We start from the raw sequence: 16910 nt of genomic DNA, 5'->3' as shown, positions 1-16910 counted from the left end.
GACGATCCTCGCTTTTGTTTGAAGTGCTTGTTCTCTAAACACTTGTTTGTGAGACATATAGTACAGTAACTTAGGGTTGGATGGTGTCTCCTCTGTTATTTCTGTGGATACTCTGTGGGTACAGTTTCGGATGCAGTGTTCGCCCCTCGAGGAGCAGCAAGAGTGGATCGGGATACTTCCTGTGTCAGCACTAATGTTGGCGGTGGCGGTGGTAACGGTGGCGCCGGCATGGTTTGCAAGTCATTGTGCCGGGATGTACTGCGTGATTGTCGACGCCTCCGACGGTAGCTTCGACGACGTCGCCGAACGGACGCTGCAGCATCTCTGTGGGTAGAGTTTTCTCTGACCATAGTACGCAGAACTCGACGTTAATGCATCATTTTTGGACATTTACTAGAAGTTGCCTCGTGAGGGCCGGAACAATTCGCACACTTCCGCGTGCCCTTGCAGCTAGCATGGTCATGAGCATCACCACACCGCTTGCATGCCACGGCATTCTTGTAAGCAGCACTGACATGGCCTAGCTTCTGACACTTGTGGCATTGCAGGGGCCGGGGCATGTCAGGGTGCACCAGTCGTTGTTTCTTTCCAGTGGGCCAAGAAAGAACGAACTTGGATGTTTCCTAAGAGTGTGATGGCCTTCAACGTGTCTGTAATGCCGTCAGTGGTCACATCAACGCCCAGCACGTTCATTCGGGCAGTAATCCTGATTTCGTTACCCTGGTTAATCGCAACTCGGCGAAAGTACTCTGTGAGTTTCTGACGGTTCAAGATATTTAGGTTATCGGTGTCCTTGGCGGGTACATAACCAACAGTGAAGACATTCTGAACAGAGGTCCCGGCGCCCATCATCTCACTTGTCGTCGAGGTGCGGTGGAGTTTCCTCTTCAAACGACGCCCTGTGACGATGGTGAATTCGCCGTCCGCATACACTTCCTCAGTCCTGGAGCCTTCTGAAGATTCTTGGCAGCCAGCGGGTTACACGTTGTTGGGTCCTGATGGCGGTGATGACACGGACCGTTGTGCAGGGTCTGGCGTACGTGGCGGAACTTTATCTTCCATCCTTGAAGGCATCGTGTCGACAACACAGGTTTTAAGAGAGTTAAACTTACGAAAAAACGAGAGAGTTGAAGGAACAGGACTTTGCTTCTGCTTCTTTTTCTTCCTCCCAGAGGTTTAAGAAATGTCTCGTGAAAGGAGTGTTGCGTTAAAGGAGACCAGAAAAGGCTGATGGAAGGCGCCAACAGTGAAAGAGATTAAGTAGCAATGCCTCAATAGCAAAATTTCACAGCATGAGATCAATGGTGTACCCGACGACATTTTTTATTATGTTGTGTTGAATCAGTCTACCAAGACGCCTTCCTTGCCGTAACAAAATCTCAGTTGTCTGCACTAGCAACTCACAAGTCAACCTTTGGAAGGTTGGAGTCGCCATAGAACGTACGTAATGGTAGCCAAATAGGAGAGTGTGCCGAAATCAGTAATAAAAGAAGAGCTGTCCAATTTAGGAGGGAAATAACAATTGTCCTTAATGTAACTGCGCTGGTTAGCCTGCACCTGACCCATACACAATGGTCGCACGTCTGAAGGTGATATCCCCGAGTAGACATTAGCACGCTGGAGACAGCTGTAAGGACACTTTCTCCGAACTGGCCTGTAGCTTCGTAATTGGGATCGCAACGAAGAACAGAATAGCAGTTTGTGAAATATTGGGAGCCACAAAAACCTCGGCAACTCCAGGCAGATAATATCGAAATAGGAACCTAAAACATTACAAAAGAATTCATTAGTCTTCGTGCTTAGGCATCGGGCGTTTCTATGGTAAACAGAAAGGGCGAACTCCACTTCCATTTAGCTGCCATTTGTAGTTGCGCAAACACAAGACTCGCCGATTTTTCCGAAGAGCTGAGAAATATCGAGCTGAACGTATGTGGTAGACGCACGTACTGAAAGTGTGGTGCTCGGTGTGTGAATGCGAGGTCCGGGATGGTGTCTCGAGTGACGCTTTTGCCCTGTCTTGTCGGCATCGTCGAGCCATTGCACAAGGTAAAAAATGCCAGACGATTGCGATATTCCCTAATGCTAAATTTTTGCGCAGTGGGAACTGCAGTCGTCCCGCGTAGCCGCTGTGTCTCATGAAGTGATCGTGTGATCATCGAACGCAGGGCGGCGCACACTACTTTGGCGTTTTCTCGCAGCGCGTCGGCGCCGCCCAGCATGCTGTTGTAAATCGTGTTTGAATGTCCCGCGCAGATGTCACGGGGTTCAGATTAGCCACGCACGGAGGAGTAGCGAGAATGCTGTCACAAATCGTGGTTGAACCTCCCGCGCAAATGTCACGTGGTTCGGATGAGCCACGCGACGAGGACGACGACGAAAGACCATAAGGACCGATGAACGTGCAGCACGCAGCGCTCCTGGCCTTTTTATAAACTTGAAAGCACAAGAAGCTTGCTTTCATGGATGCCTGGTTTTGCGTTTCCTTTCTCTGGCACCACTAGACGCCGAGGGCGCTTTTAGCACACGTGTCTGGCGCGGGCGCCGCGCTCTGCCCTCCCCCTCACACCTTCGGAGAAGCGTCTCGCGCTGCCTCGGCAAACCACCCTCCCCCTCGCAGTTTCGCGACACTTTTCAGTCTTCGGTCTTCCCATCGTTCGCTCGGTTACGACGCCGCGGCAAACCACATTGGCGACCCACAAAATGCTGTGCACTAAAAAAAGAATGCGAGGCAGCGTGAACCAATGCTGTACCTTTTTGTGGGCACTGGGCTGCCACAAGGAATGGTGTGGGACGTTGAAGTCACTGCCTTCCATTTACTTGTTTTTTAACAGCGGAGCTGCTGTTGTTGTTGGCCATAATGATTGCGGAGTCATCATAAAACCCCGGGTTATAGTTGATTGATTGTGGGGTTTAACGCACCGACGCAACGCAGGCGATGAGGCGCGCCGTAGTGGCCAGCTCCGGATTAATTTTGACCACCTGGGGATATTTAACGTGCGCCGAAATATCGCACACACGGGAGATTTTGCTTTTCGCCTCAATCAGAAAAGCGGCTGCCGCAGCCGGGAACCGAACCCACGACCTTGTGCTCAGCAGCGCAACGCCTTAGCCACTGAGCCACCGCGGTTGGTGCCGGGTTATAGTTACCCCCACCGCTTCCCGCGCACGTGAGCACGCGCTTTACGAGCTCGCAGAAAAAAGCTAAGAAAACAGTTCACGCGCGTCCGCTCCCGAAGGGGGGAGCCGAAGACAGCTCGCTCTTCAGACGCACAGTTGGCGAAGCCGGTTGCCGCCGGTTCTAGCGAGTACTGACGTTTCCACTTTGGAAGAGAGAGAGAGAGAGAGAGAGAGAGAGAGAGAGAGAGAGAGAGAGAGAGAGAGAGAGAGAGAGAGAGAGAGAGAGAGAGAGAGCTTTTATTGCCGCAAGGGCTGATTGGGGAGAGGGGTGGGGATGAGTCAGGAAGATCCGTGGTGACTTTGGCATCGCGACGATTGCTTCTTGTACAACCGAACCAGAGCTGCCCAACGCCCTCGCCCAGTGCTCACCGTCTCGATATGGGGTGAATGGCTCGTGGGAGAAATGTGAAAGCCTGCGGACAAAACGATCCGGTCCCGCTAATCGTGCATGAGGGAGACGACAATATAGATGGATATGACCACGACTACTACTACGACTCGAAAATCGTCGACGGAACATGTAAATAAACAATTTCAAGCCTAATGAATGAGTGGTGGTGTGTCCTTCAGGGTTTATATAGAAAGAAAACCTCCAGCTTTGCTGTGGTTCAAGCCTTGCGTGACGTAGTGCAAACTTCGCCAGTTTCTTTTAGGGGCGAATGACATTAAAACCTCGCCTGTCCGGGGCTTGGCGTCCGTGTAAACAGTGTTGCGCATGCGCGAGGAGCATTGAATTAAATTGGATTGGATTGGGTTGGATTTGGATTCGATTGGATTAAATTGAATGGCATCGGATTTATGAGTTGGAATTCTATATACTGTACCCACGCGTTGCCACTCATTTACATGCGCGAGGGGGCAATATGCCACGGGTGATTTACGGTAAGAACGACCCCCAGTGCTTCGCCCACTCGTCATGATTCACTTCATGGAGATGCGTGAATTTTTTTTCTTAGGGGGGGGGGGGGGGGCCGGGGGGTGTCCTTGATTTTTTTGTCACCGTTGTGAGGAAAGATCATATTAAGCAAATGCATCGATTTGTGGCTTAGACCATCTATTAAGTGTAGACAAGCACTGCTGTCGGGTCAGGTGGTACGAGGCCTTTAAGCTGCGTTGTTTGCAGCTGTTTTGCATGCCTCCTCTCTTCTACTGTACTCTACTCTACAAGAGAAAAATATTCTATTTTGGTGTTTCTAATTAGCGGGTTAGTGCTGGCGACCTGTAGCAAATCACAACGTAGGGTGCGAATTTCACGGCGGTGCTGCTGCGGAGGACTCTACGTGCTCAGAATGAAGAGACTGGGTTTCCCAGACTTCTGTGGGATTATTGAGTTGAACGCATGAGCGATGGAAAATGAGGTGGTATGCTTTTACGACAAGCATTCGGGCCGTTAGAGCTCCCGTCCGGCTAGTAGTCTTGGGTGTAGGTGTCGCATCCCTGCAGTTGTAAAAAAAACGCATAGTTTAACAGCACCAATCCTATTTCAGTTAAAATTTTGTGGTTCAGAAAATCCTGGTGTCCGAACGTGGATATGGCGGCGGTACTTGCGGGACGTTCTTAGGCTGCTCGCAGAGCCATTTCGTGGTACGCCGTGGCTCGCCAACTGGTAAAACAGGTGGCCCTAGCCGGGAGCTGATGAGATGGTTGACAGTTAAAAAAAAATTTTCTCCCCTTGGTGAGATTCGAACCTTACACCTCAGCCTGTACTAAATCGAGCGCGCTGTCCCCTTTAACACGAAGCCTTTTTTTATTGCCGGGTTTTGACATCAGCAAATTTCAGACACAGAGGTAACATCTTTAGCTCAATAGTAGCTAGCGTAGCATGATGATAAATGCGGCAAAAAAGTTCTACGCTTTTTTAATTCACGGCAACCAGTCCAGTACCCGGGGCGGGGTCCTCTACACGTCTGCAGTCCTCCTGACGTCCTCGCTTAGGAAGTGCATCACATTGACACAGCTCTTGCGAAAAGCCATGCGTGGCCTCCATATCCCGTGCAGGATCATGAGCGCCATGCTTGTAGAAGCGACAATTTTGACCTGGTGTCGGCGTTATGCGGGTAGCTATGGACGCCGCGGTTGCTAGTTCTCAATGCATAAAGGGAAATGAGGAAGTAATTGGAATGGATAAAATTGGATTGAATTTGAGTTCATCGTCGGGCGTGTCCCCAATTGGCCTTGCGATGGAAGTTTGATTGTTTCTGTATGCGAAGAGTTGACGATGAAACGTATGCGACACAAACCGATCACGGTAGCCTATGTGGCTGAAACCGTTGTACGCTTCCTGTATGGTAAATGTATCTGGTAAAATAGGCGTGAAACTGCTGTAGACACCGCTGTTTGTTGCTTGGTGACGTGTACGTCACCTGCGCTGCTACGGCTGCTGGGTAATACTTCCGGTGGATGAGCGCGGAATTTTGTTGGATGCAATGGGACTAGACTGGGGTTACAACGGGTGTGATATCTTGGAGAAACGCGCAGTTATGAGTGGTTTGGGCCATCTGTGCTATCATCACTGCTCTGTGGTGCACATGTCTCACGTATCCTGTGCAATTGCCTAGCGGTAATTTGGTAGGTTGAGGTTGAGGCATGTTTGGTTGAGGTATGTTTGGTTGAGGCATGTTGTTCGGGTTCTTCAGAGTCGGTTGAAACTGCGGTATGGGAACCGTGCCAGTGTAATTTAAAACTTCTCTTGCATTTATGTATCTGCGGGGTATCATATAACCTTGCCTGCTTAACGTCATTGTAATGCCCTAAGGTGCCAGCATTAGTCATGGTTTTTTGCTGGACAATCCTCTTCGCGGACATTGAGCACAGTTTTTGCAGTTGATTTTTTTTTTGTTTTCTGTCTTGTGTGCAGTACCTGGAAAAACGATTCAAATCTGTGGTCCTGCGAAAGGTCGTGTGCGCCGTGACTGTCGTCCGAACGGTAAGCTTTGATCAGTGTTCACTTCGCTTCAATTGTCACTTGGGAACCACTTTCGCCTTACTCCAACTTCCCATCGCAGTGCTTCTACATGGGAATCGTGCTCTACGGTCCGTCACTCGCCCTTGGTTCAGGTAAGTACCCTGCATTACCCATCTTCCAATTTTGTGCCTGTTAAATCAGGTTGGTGCTTACGGAGCTTGTCGCAATGCTGAGTGACGTCGGCAGCATATACAATTTTATTGATACACCGCCTACCAAAAAAACAATAATTACAAAGCTTTTGTGGGAAAAACGCAGAAAAGCGGCCTACAAATAGATACACAAACGAGAACCGATTAATCCTCGCATACGGTTGTCACTTCCCTTGGGTTTTTTTAGGAATCTGTTTTTTTTAATTCCCACACTGGGTGTTCTAGCTTCATGCACTGTATGTGGTGCAGCAGTGTTTATTTTTACTTTAGAACTTCATTTTACCGTGAAACATTCTGAACCCGCGAAATAAACAGTGAAACCAGAGACTGTGCTAGCCGTTACCTGGGTACATTTTGCTAGCGCAAAAGTCGGACCACAATATCAAGAAAATCACAGGGCGATCGCTGATTTTCTTACTGTTGTGGTCCGTCTTTTGCGCTAGTAAAATGTACCCAGTATCGTCTAACCAACTAGCCCAACTTTCCGTCCTTAATTCGTTCCCTGGGATTCGCCGGGGCGGCGTCGCAAACGCAGCAGCGCTGGCAGAAAAAAACAACGGAGAGGAGCGTCTTTCGAAGGGTGATAAGGATGGCAGCACGCGTGGCTAAGGCACCGTGTCTCTCACTGCATCCCCCTCCCTCTTGTTTCACGTGTCGGCTCCAAAAGCGCCCTTCCCCTCCCCAGACGCTGAATACAAACCACCGTCTGTCTCTCCGTCTCCACGTGTGAGCGTAGCTTAGCCGGCAAGTCGACGGGCTCTGGCTCCGCTTCTCTGTTCGGGCCCAGGTTCAATCCCTAACGGTGCCAGTAGTTTCTTTGTGTAGCCTGAGTGTAGCCAGTAGCCAGTAGTAGCCAGTAGTAGCCTCGGGGTTTTCTGCTGACGATGACACGAAAATTTCCTTGGCTTGTTAGAGGCATAGTGCTTCACAGTTAAAAGAATATTTTTACAAGAATGATGTGACAAAATAAAAAAAAATGTGTTGACACACATACCTCCCCCAACCAGGGATAAACGAAAAAAAAACAGTGGCTTAGCTCGGCTATGCCAGGATATACGTAGCGTAAGCAAAGGTTCAGCTGGTTATTCTTAGGTTTCCTGGTTGTCTAGAATTAGCTGATTATCATGCTTACTACTGCTAAAACGATTTCCAATCCAATCCAGTCGCGGCGGGGCCTATGCGCCCTGGAACGGCACTGCTCCGCGCGCATGCGCAGCACGGCTCTCCAGGAGCCACGCGAAACTGCTCAACCTCGGCCAGTGTAGCTCACGCCAGAACAGTTCCACAAAAGAACGTTCAAAGTACTAATAAAAGTAGCGAAATTGGCGAACCGTGTATTGCCTTTCGTTTGCACAAAATGAAGATTTGGAGGAAGTAACACCTTTACGCATAACGCATTATAATAGCGTAAATGGTGAGAATTGGTCGGGCAGAATTCTGAAAAAAAAAATTCAATGTTCATCAAAATGATGTGAGAAAATCAAAAACATGTATTTATACATCTACCAGAAAAACCGGACTAAACAAAAAAGCATGCACGAGAACGTTGCCAATACGTATAAAAACAGCGTAAACAGACCAACCCTGCAGCACGCCTTGGTTCTTCAAAAAAAAACAATTAGCGAAATAAAAGGCACTGCATCCGTACACAGTACTGGCGAAGAGAAACAAAAAAAACTTAAAAAGAATGCTCTATACCAACGTCTTTCGCTTCTCATAGCCATATTTGGCTATAAAGAACTCGCACTCTATAGACAAGCGGCATAACAATGCTACGCATTAGTGCACAATTCTCGGAATTTCTGCAGATTTTTTGTTTATTTTTCTTTCTCTTGTTATTGGAGGAGGTCTTGGAGCGTGATCACGCCAAATATAGGCTTTAGTACTTCCGGTTCGCAGCCAGGCGGCTAACACTTTCCCAATCGACGAGTGCGTCAAACGAAGATTCAAGAGGAAGATACCTTTGCCTGGTGACGTAGTCGCGCGTGTAGAGTATGTGTGTTTCATACGCCTTGAAATGAACGAAGAGCCTGAAAAGCCTTGCCTTTTATTCGGAAAGTATGCCATGCACAGTTGTAAGCGCACCTAGTGTGAGAATGCATATGACTCACGATTAGTCTCACGACACGATGTCGTGACCGAACGGGCGCGACATTCAAAAACGCCGTGATTTGACAGTCGATGATGACCAGTGGACAACGTTAGCAGGCGAGGATGATGTTAAACCCGTCCCCCTTCCCCTAACTACGGGAACCCATACTCGCGCACAGCCATATGTATACATACATTTATTTATGTGCGTGTGAGGCTACGTTCTGTCCACTTGTGCACACACGTGGCCATGGTAGGTATACGCGCTACTGATATATGCGCTGCTGTTACGCCACCGTGAATGCGTGTTACGCGCGTATGCGTTTGTTTGCGATTGATCGGGAACAGTGCTCATAAGCGCACGCAGTGGCGCATAAGTTGTCCAGTGCCTCTACTCTCCGGGGTGAAGATATCCTGTTCCCCTTACATCTCAGGTTAGCGAGATACCAAAACTTTTGAGTGCAGTGCCGCGAGAGGGGCTATTGGTGAACGAATCTTCTGCGATGTGTTTCCCACAGTGACAGGCCTTCCGATTTGGATGTCCATCCTAGTCAACGGAGTGGTCTGCGCCTTTTACACGACAATCGTGAGTACCATCAAATACTACCTCGCTGTATGCGCAATTATTCCATCAAACTATCCAGCCACATGGTAAACTTGCAAAGACGGAAATACTACTCTTGCGGTTATTGGGCAATTCAGCTTACATATGATTCGCTCGGACAAATATTACACCATTTTTGTAGAGGAAAAGCCAATTGTTGAGCTAGTGAGATTTTTCACATAGTATCTCAAGCTTTTTTTTCCTTAAAGCTCAAATATTGCACTTTAAAAATTGGCGTGCTGGCTACTTGCGCCCACTGATCATTATATGGCCTCGCGAAAAATATTTCAAGCAATTCATAATTGCTTGCCGTAATACACACTACATTAAAATATGTGCCTTTCACTGGAACGCACCCGCCGCGGTGGCTCAGTGGCTAAGGCGTTGTGCTGCTGAGCACGAGGACGCGGGTTCGAGTCCCGGACGTGGCGGCCACTTTTCTGATGGAGGCAAAACGCAAAAACGCCCGTATGTACGAGATCTCGGCGCACGATAAAGATACCCAGGTGGTCAAAATTAATCCGGAGCCCTCCACTACAGCGCGCCTCATCGTCCGCGTTGTGTCGGCGCGTTAAATACTACAAGCAATTAATCAATTCACTGGAACGTGCCACCGCTACCCCTGGCAGGTGTCAAAGACGCGCGAGTAGCCTGTGCTAAGAGGCGCGCCCGAGAGGAATAATTGGGAATGCAGGATTACGCGCCGCGATATGGGGCTTCCTTGCTTTATAGGAAAAAGGAGAATTCCTACGACGGCAACTCTTTTTTCTGTGCTCTAAGGATGTAAAATGTTGACAAATGTTGACAAGTTGGTTGCAATCGTCTTGCAGTATTACTCGCCTTTCTCTGTTGCACCAGCGAGGAAGATGTCGCATCGGAATAGTGAGGCCTAGACAAGCAGCAATAAGACGAAGGTGAACTTCCTTTCTACGGGCGCCAACCACCACCGGAGCTTAAACTGAGTGCGGTGATCATCTTACCCAAAGATGGGAGGACCTGCAAAGTCCCTGTACCTGTGATTGTCATGCGTACCGTCGTGACGTTACCCATGACGTTACCATCATGACGTACCGCCTCCACTGCGCGTCGATGTTGGGGGCCAGGTCTCTTTCGTCGCTGAAGATCGGTACACCGTGAACGCGTATAGGCGTTTCCTAGTCAGCACAGCCAAGCGACGCATGGCGCCATCTAGGGGCTAGTTTGAAGCTATGTCCATGTGCATGTGGCCCTCAATTTAATCGCTCAGAATTGCTTGGTCTCGTAGTGTAATAGTTCCGCTGCTGCGAAGCAAACCTCGTAACCCGGGTTGTAATCCCGTCGACGCTGTTTTTTTATTTCCAAGGATTACTTATATTTGAATATTAACATTTATCCCGCATATAATCTCTTTATGACCTCTTTATGCATTGTAAATGGGATTTCAAGTATTTTCGTTGCCTTTTGGTCAGTTTTAGCTACTGCATCTGCTACGTTTTTCCGGGTTTTCCCCTTTTAGTTCGGTTTCGGCTATTTCTGTTGAATATTTTTCTACACCGTGGCTTTGAATCATTGCAGGTCCGTTTTGGCTGTTATTTATTTCAGTTCGGGTGGTTTTCCATGCTTTAGGTACGTTTATGCTGTGATATAACCCCCATAAGCAAGCTCAGGTGACGGCTGGCTGTGACGACTGGCAAGCTCAGGTGGCGTTCCCCTCCTTGCGCCAGTTCTGCGGAGGAGGTGATAACCATGCAGGCGTGTGGGTGTGAGCGGTGTAACCCGCTTGCGCACAAATCACTTAGCGACACAGTAGTTTTTGGCGCCCCCTTAGGCGGTGCAACGGCTTGCTCGAGCCCGCATTTCTGACGGTCACCACACGTTTGCGGCCTCGCACAAGTGGGATTTGACCTCGCGCAAGTGAAATGCTTAAAAAAAAAAACAAAAAAAAAGCTGAGGACCCCCTTCGCCCCCCCTGATCACCCCCTTCGCCCCGCTTTGAGATTGCCACTGCCACTAAGGGCCAGTAATCGGGAGCATTGAGGGGCTAATGTTCCCGCTCCACAATATTAACAAATTAGGCATTGGAAGCGTAAAAGTTCTAGAATAGTGCGTGACGCGTGAAAGAGGCAGCATCGCTCGGATGGCATCTCTAGTGAGATTGCACTCTGCTTTCAGCACTTACTGGACTGACACCATGATTGAAGTGTATTGGTGTCGCGCTGTTGATGAACGCATGACTGTCCGTCATTTTCTTCTGTCCATACGGCATTACTAGGCGTAGATTTGACACGTTTCACCTTTCCCTTGCGAAAGTCTAATTAAAACTTTGTTAAATCGATTTTATAGTTGACTTCCTGTTATAAAATAAATTTACCGAATGCAGATGGATGCAACGTACAGCAACATTTGTTCGCAGGGAGGCATCAAAGCGGTCCGACGTCGTGCAGATGCTGCTGATGCTATCCGGGTTCCTGGTTGTTGCCATCAAGGTAATGTGACCTTCATCTGGGACGAATTAGAGAAGGAAAACGGAAGTGTTTAAGGCCTTCTTTTGATAAGTTACTGGCACATATTTACAAAAATTTAAAATCTTTCTTAGAATCGCTCAGTGAGTTATGCCCTGTGACCAGAACTCCAAAGCACTGCGTCAGTTAAGTATCATGTGATATAAAAGCGATTTTTTTGAACGAACTCTCTTTGTAAATGCGAATTAGCTTGCGGCAGAGGTCTCACGCTCATAAAACGCGGACAAATGTTCCATAGGGTAGATTAAAGTAACATCTTCTTAGTGATATTTTTTATTAAAGCACGTTTTGATTCGCCGTCATGCTACACCTCTGAACACAGCCGTTTGAAAAGTAAGCTAGTCTATCCGCATCACCTATGGCTTTGCCTAATTTATTTGCAGTCGCAATTCGTTCCTACTGCTCTTATAACGGCCGATAATGAATAATGTCATTGGAGTAATGCATATTATCATGAGATATATGTGGAAAAGCCGGCCGATATAAAAATTGCAATTTTATAGAAATGACTAAATATTGTCACGGAACACCTATGTGGACATGCCCCATAGCGCCATAACCCGTCACCGAAGACGACAAAGAGGATTCGGCTCACCCGAGTGATCATGGCCGCTTGTAAATAGATCGCATCGCTCTGCGGCAACATCTTGTAAATACATAACTTCATCGTCACCCATGGTTCGCCTCATCTTTGTCCTGCCGCCACGTAACAATATTGCGCAGTTTCTTCTGCTAAGCACCCTCGATGTTACCTTATTGCCACTTTTTAATTGTATATCAGTGCGTAATCAATTCCATTTTTATATGGCATCCTACTTTGATCAACATTGACTAATGCCTGGATTTAACGTGAGATTTTCACTTATGAGCTGTGTTTGAGTTCGCGCAATCGTGCTATCTTCATAAGCATTCTACTTGCACTTAACCTGCAGTGGCTTTGTTTGGTGTTCTTATTGCTGGAGAATGCTGTTTATCGAAATCACAATTACATTCAAGCCCACCTCAAGATGCAGGAAGGTGGAAGCTGCATTTTCAATTACCAAGCCTGTCCTCTCATTACCGCCTTCTTTTCGCTTCGCGTCTTTTAAGTGCGAATGCACTTCTTAAGCGAGCCTGAATCGTCCGCCGCCGTAGTCCGCATAGCAACAGCTGCGGGTGCGCGCGCTCCTCGTCTTCCCTAGCAACGGGGGGAGATGGGCGCGCGCTGCCTGGCCGCTGACATGGCACATACCCACGTGGGGGATTGGCCAGGAATTGGGCGTGAGAAGGGCTAATGCACCCGCTTAAAGGAGTACTGACACGAAATTTCAAAGCTGAGATCCGCTCTAGCAATCAAGTACAACGACAACACAAATAGGTGTCTGTGAGTAAATGCATCTTTCTTTCTTTGTAGTTGTGTGTGTGTGTGTGTGATCTCTCTTTCGCGAACATTACCGAACCGCACAAATTCAACTCGTGCATTCGCACTTTCACATTCTTCCCCTCGGAGAAATGCTGGGAATTTTTCTTCCTTCAGTTACTATGATCTACAGACTTGGCCCATCGCCCTTGTTAGCCTTATATCTAGGATTAACGCCACGTAGCGATAACGCTCAGCCTTACCGCAACCTATAACTACATCAGCCTCTTACGACAAACCGCCTTTCCCCTTTTACGACGTCATGGTTCCAGGGGTAACGATAGGCCTGTCAGGCCGGCACTTATTCCCGCGTTCGCTCCGCGTGCGCACCATTTCTGACTGGTGGTGCTTTGTTTATGCATGTTTATTTACATAGGGTCCAAAAAGGACATTTCACGCATTGGTGAAGTTTGCTGTATTGGGGAAGGTTAGGTCATACAACACCTACTCGCAAACAATGGAAATAAAAAAGAATAAGAAAGCTGGTACAGTTAAAAACAATTCCTACATTATTAGCGACAATGGCCCACAAACACTACACCATACATATAAATGAAGCCAATCTTGTGTGTGCCCTGCGTGTGTATGCGCTTGTGCGTGTTGTGAGTATATGCGTGTGCGTGTGCGAGTGCGTGCGTATGTGTGTGTGTTGGGTGCGCGTGGTTTTGCGTTTGTATGTTTGTGTGTGTGAGTGTGTTATGTGTGCGTATGTGTGTGTGCGTGTGTGCGTCAGTGTGTTGTGCCTGTTTGCGTTTATGTTGTGTGTGTATGCGCATGTGTGTGTGTATGCGCATGTATTTGTTTGTTGCGTGTGCGCGTGTGTGTTCGGGTGTTGTGTGCGTGCGTGTGTTTCGGAATGTATGTGGGCGTGGGCGGCTCTGTATGTGTGTGTGCATGTTGTGTACGTGTGTGTGTGTGCATTGGGCGCGTCGGTATGTACGTGTGTGGGTGTCTTTGTGTGTTAGTATGTGTCTGTGCCTGTGCTAGCGTGTCCGTGTGTGTGCTCTGCGTGCATGTGCGTGTACGTGTGTGAGCGGGTGTCTTGTGTGTGTATGCGCTTTTGTGTGTTGTGAGTATATGCGTGTGTGTGCGTGTGTGTGTGTTGTGTGTGTGCGTGTCTATCTGCGTGTCTGTGTTGTGTGTGTCTGTGTGTTGTATGTGTACGTCTGTCTGTGTGTGTGTTGTGTGCGTATATGCGCGGGTGTGTCTCTTTGTGTGTGCCTGCTTGTGTGTGTTTGTGTATGTGACGGCGTGTTTCATTGTGTGTCTCTTTGTTGTGTATGTCCGTGGGGGGCTGTGAGCGTCCGTGTGCGTGTGTGTGTGTGTTGTGTGTATGTGTGTGCATCTGTGTGCGTGCGTATGCGTGTACGTCTTTGTATATGGAGTGTGTCGGTGTGCGTGTGCGTGCGCGTGTCCGCGTGTGCTGTGTGCGTATGTGTGGTGTTGTGTGTGTATGCGTGTGCGTGTGTTTATATGTTCATGAGTGTTATGTGTGTCTCTGTGTGTGTGTGTGTCTGTGTGCTTCTGTCTGTGCGTGTGTGTGCATGTGTTGTGTGCGTGCGTGTGTCTGTGTGTCGCCTGTGCGTGTGTGTGCGTGTTTGTAGGTGCGTGTGCTTGTGTGTGCTTGTTTGTGCGGCTGTCTTGTGTGTCTATGTGCGGGTGTGCTTGTGTGTTGTGTGTGTGAGTTGTGTGTGCGTGTGCGTAGGCGTGTGTGTGTTGTGTGTATATGGCGCGCGTGTGTGTGTATGTGTGTGTTGTGTCTGTTCGTACGTGCGTGTGTGTTCAGGGGTGTGCATCCGTAGGTCCACTTCGAATTGTGTGTTCTTATCAATCACTTTCAGTTATTAGTCAACAGGCGCACATAGTACGACAGGGAGTGTCGGCAAACCCATCCTCGGCCGATCACCAGGAGTCACGGAGGCTTCGAAAACTAGAGGATGGGCGCAAATCTGCATTGTCCGTTTGGGAAAATAACGTCCTACAAAAAAGAAAGAACTGAAATATTGGACACAATCTGTACACATCATACGCAAGCCACATTAAGCCTTACTTGGTAAGCAAGCAGTGTGTCATTTTTACTACGAGTGCTTACGAAAGTTCTTATCCATTACTGTTTCTGCTCCACGACCTTCTATCAATTACCATGTCTCTTCAAATCAATCACATGGAGACAGCCTTATCCGGTCACTGACGGAATGGTCTGTACTGGCAGGGCTAGGATTATAACTGGTATCGGTTGTAAAACAGAAATGTGATGGCTGATGCTTTTTTGTGCGGTCTTCCTGTGCTGCCGCTTTACGCAGGGCTCTATCATGGCCGGTGGCGTCGGTGCAGTTTTCGCTGCTGTTGACAAGCAAGGACTGCTGGAGTTTTTTGAGTAAGTACGCATCGGTTGTGGGCAGTGAAGTTGCTATCTTTTATCTCTCTGAAGTTGACCGCAGACCCTGCTCCCTACTTTGACAAGTTTTCTTAACCTCCCTTAAACCCATAAATTATGTTTTTGTATCTGATTATGCGTCTTCAGCTCGACCCACGTTAAGCACCGTAGGTCTGAACTTCATCCTCTTATCAAAAGCACATCGTCTCAAAGGTGAGCTTGAAGGCCGGCTCTCATCTTAATTTCCATTTACGTTGTAACTTTCTGCACAAATGCAGAGCAGCGTAGGCAAGTAAAACCTACTCCATACAGTATTTTGTGTCAAGCTTCAATGAATTCTGTTTACAGCTGTTAGCCAAAAGGCCTAGCTGGCAAAATGGGCTTTGGATATTCTGTGTACGTTGGCAAGGTAAAACAGACTAAAATTGGTGCACATTTTCTCGAACGGGATGTGCGTGCTTATTGGATCAGTGCAACACACTCACATATGATACTTTTGCGTACCTGTTTTGTTTTCCAAACTTTTGTTTTAAAGCTTTCTAAGCCACAACGATAGCGTTCGATGCCGCAACATAACCGCGATCAAAGCAGTTTGAATTTACGACTTTTGCTCACGTTGCGAAAATGGTGAGAAAGCTTCGCGTTATCACCACTTTTCTCTGAATAAAGGGGCTTTGATTCTTTATCTTGTACTTTAACAGGACCCAGTAGAAAGGACGTACCGCAACACAAGGCACAAGAAACACAAGAAGGCGGTTACCACGAGTATACTTCTAACAAGAAAACAAGAACTGTTTGCAGCGCATTCTAGTTCTAGTCTAACTCACTGATGTCAGTTTACACCTCGCAAGTTATGGCTCTGGAGAAGTTAGGCGTCCTAAATATAAATGGTCATAATTTTCGCTTGAGATGTAATTAGCAGTCTTGATGTCAAGTGGTTTTTACCAATTATTCGTTCATGCTCTGCCGCACTGAGACTTTTCCGACGCGCAAAATTGAAAAGGAAGCAGAAATGAAAGGGTTTACGTGAAAAAGAAGAAACTCGTGACGTCCCGCTATTTCGGACTGCCTTTACAACATACACTGGACTAGCTTTATAAGGAACTTCACGCGACCACGAATATTTCTTCTGTTTATCACAGGCTTCATTTGCTGACAGACAAAGCTGAAGGCTACAGAAAAATGGCTTTACAGAGGCAACTACTTTATTATCAGGAAGAAATGAATTGCATTGCATGGAGACCCTGCATATAATAAAAACGAGTAATGTAGTTAGTCAATGACTCATATTCCACTGATAGCAACTGATATAAAACCGATTACCTTTTCGAACTGAATAATATGATAGCCAGTGACTATCACTGTATCAAACACAGGCATGTCATCAAGAAGCAAAAAGAAAAAAAAACATAGCAAACAGTAAAGATATCTTGCAGGCCTACATTGGCTGCATTTAGAAGTGCAAAATATCTGCACCATTGTTTGCTCCATATGTGGCAGCCGCACCTCCTCAGTAAATGCCCTTTTGCTGCAGAGTTGTGTGTATTGGTAAAGTGAATAATTCCAAAGTGCATTCACTGCCGTCTCTGCTTGCTCTACATTCACGTTGACAAGGTCGGGTACACTTCGGGGTCTGGTTATGTC

The 16910-nt window shown here is 47.7% G+C and overlaps 1 pseudogene across 1 annotated transcript in view; it reads left to right on the top strand.

Moving 5' to 3' along the window:
- Positions 1-16910, top strand: part of LOC144179572 (sodium-coupled monocarboxylate transporter 2-like) — a 94327-nt pseudogene that overhangs the window by 27911 nt on the left and 49506 nt on the right. The window contains exons 3-7 of the transcript XR_013324285.1: positions 6035-6103; positions 6183-6234; positions 8904-8971; positions 11382-11454; positions 15193-15266. The product of XR_013324285.1 is annotated as a sodium-coupled monocarboxylate transporter 2-like (transcript). The remainder of the gene's footprint in view (positions 1-6034; positions 6104-6182; positions 6235-8903; positions 8972-11381; positions 11455-15192; positions 15267-16910) is intronic.

The sequence above is a fragment of the Haemaphysalis longicornis genome, unplaced genomic scaffold, assembly GCF_048455015.1.
Source record: "Haemaphysalis longicornis isolate Haplotype H1 unplaced genomic scaffold, Haemaphysalis longicornis Haplotype H1 scaffold_4, whole genome shotgun sequence".
In the NCBI taxonomy this organism is placed as follows: Eukaryota; Metazoa; Arthropoda; class Arachnida; order Ixodida; family Ixodidae; genus Haemaphysalis; species Haemaphysalis longicornis.
The sequence above is the reverse complement of the archived record's forward strand: the minus strand, read 5'-3'. Positions and strand labels throughout refer to the sequence as shown.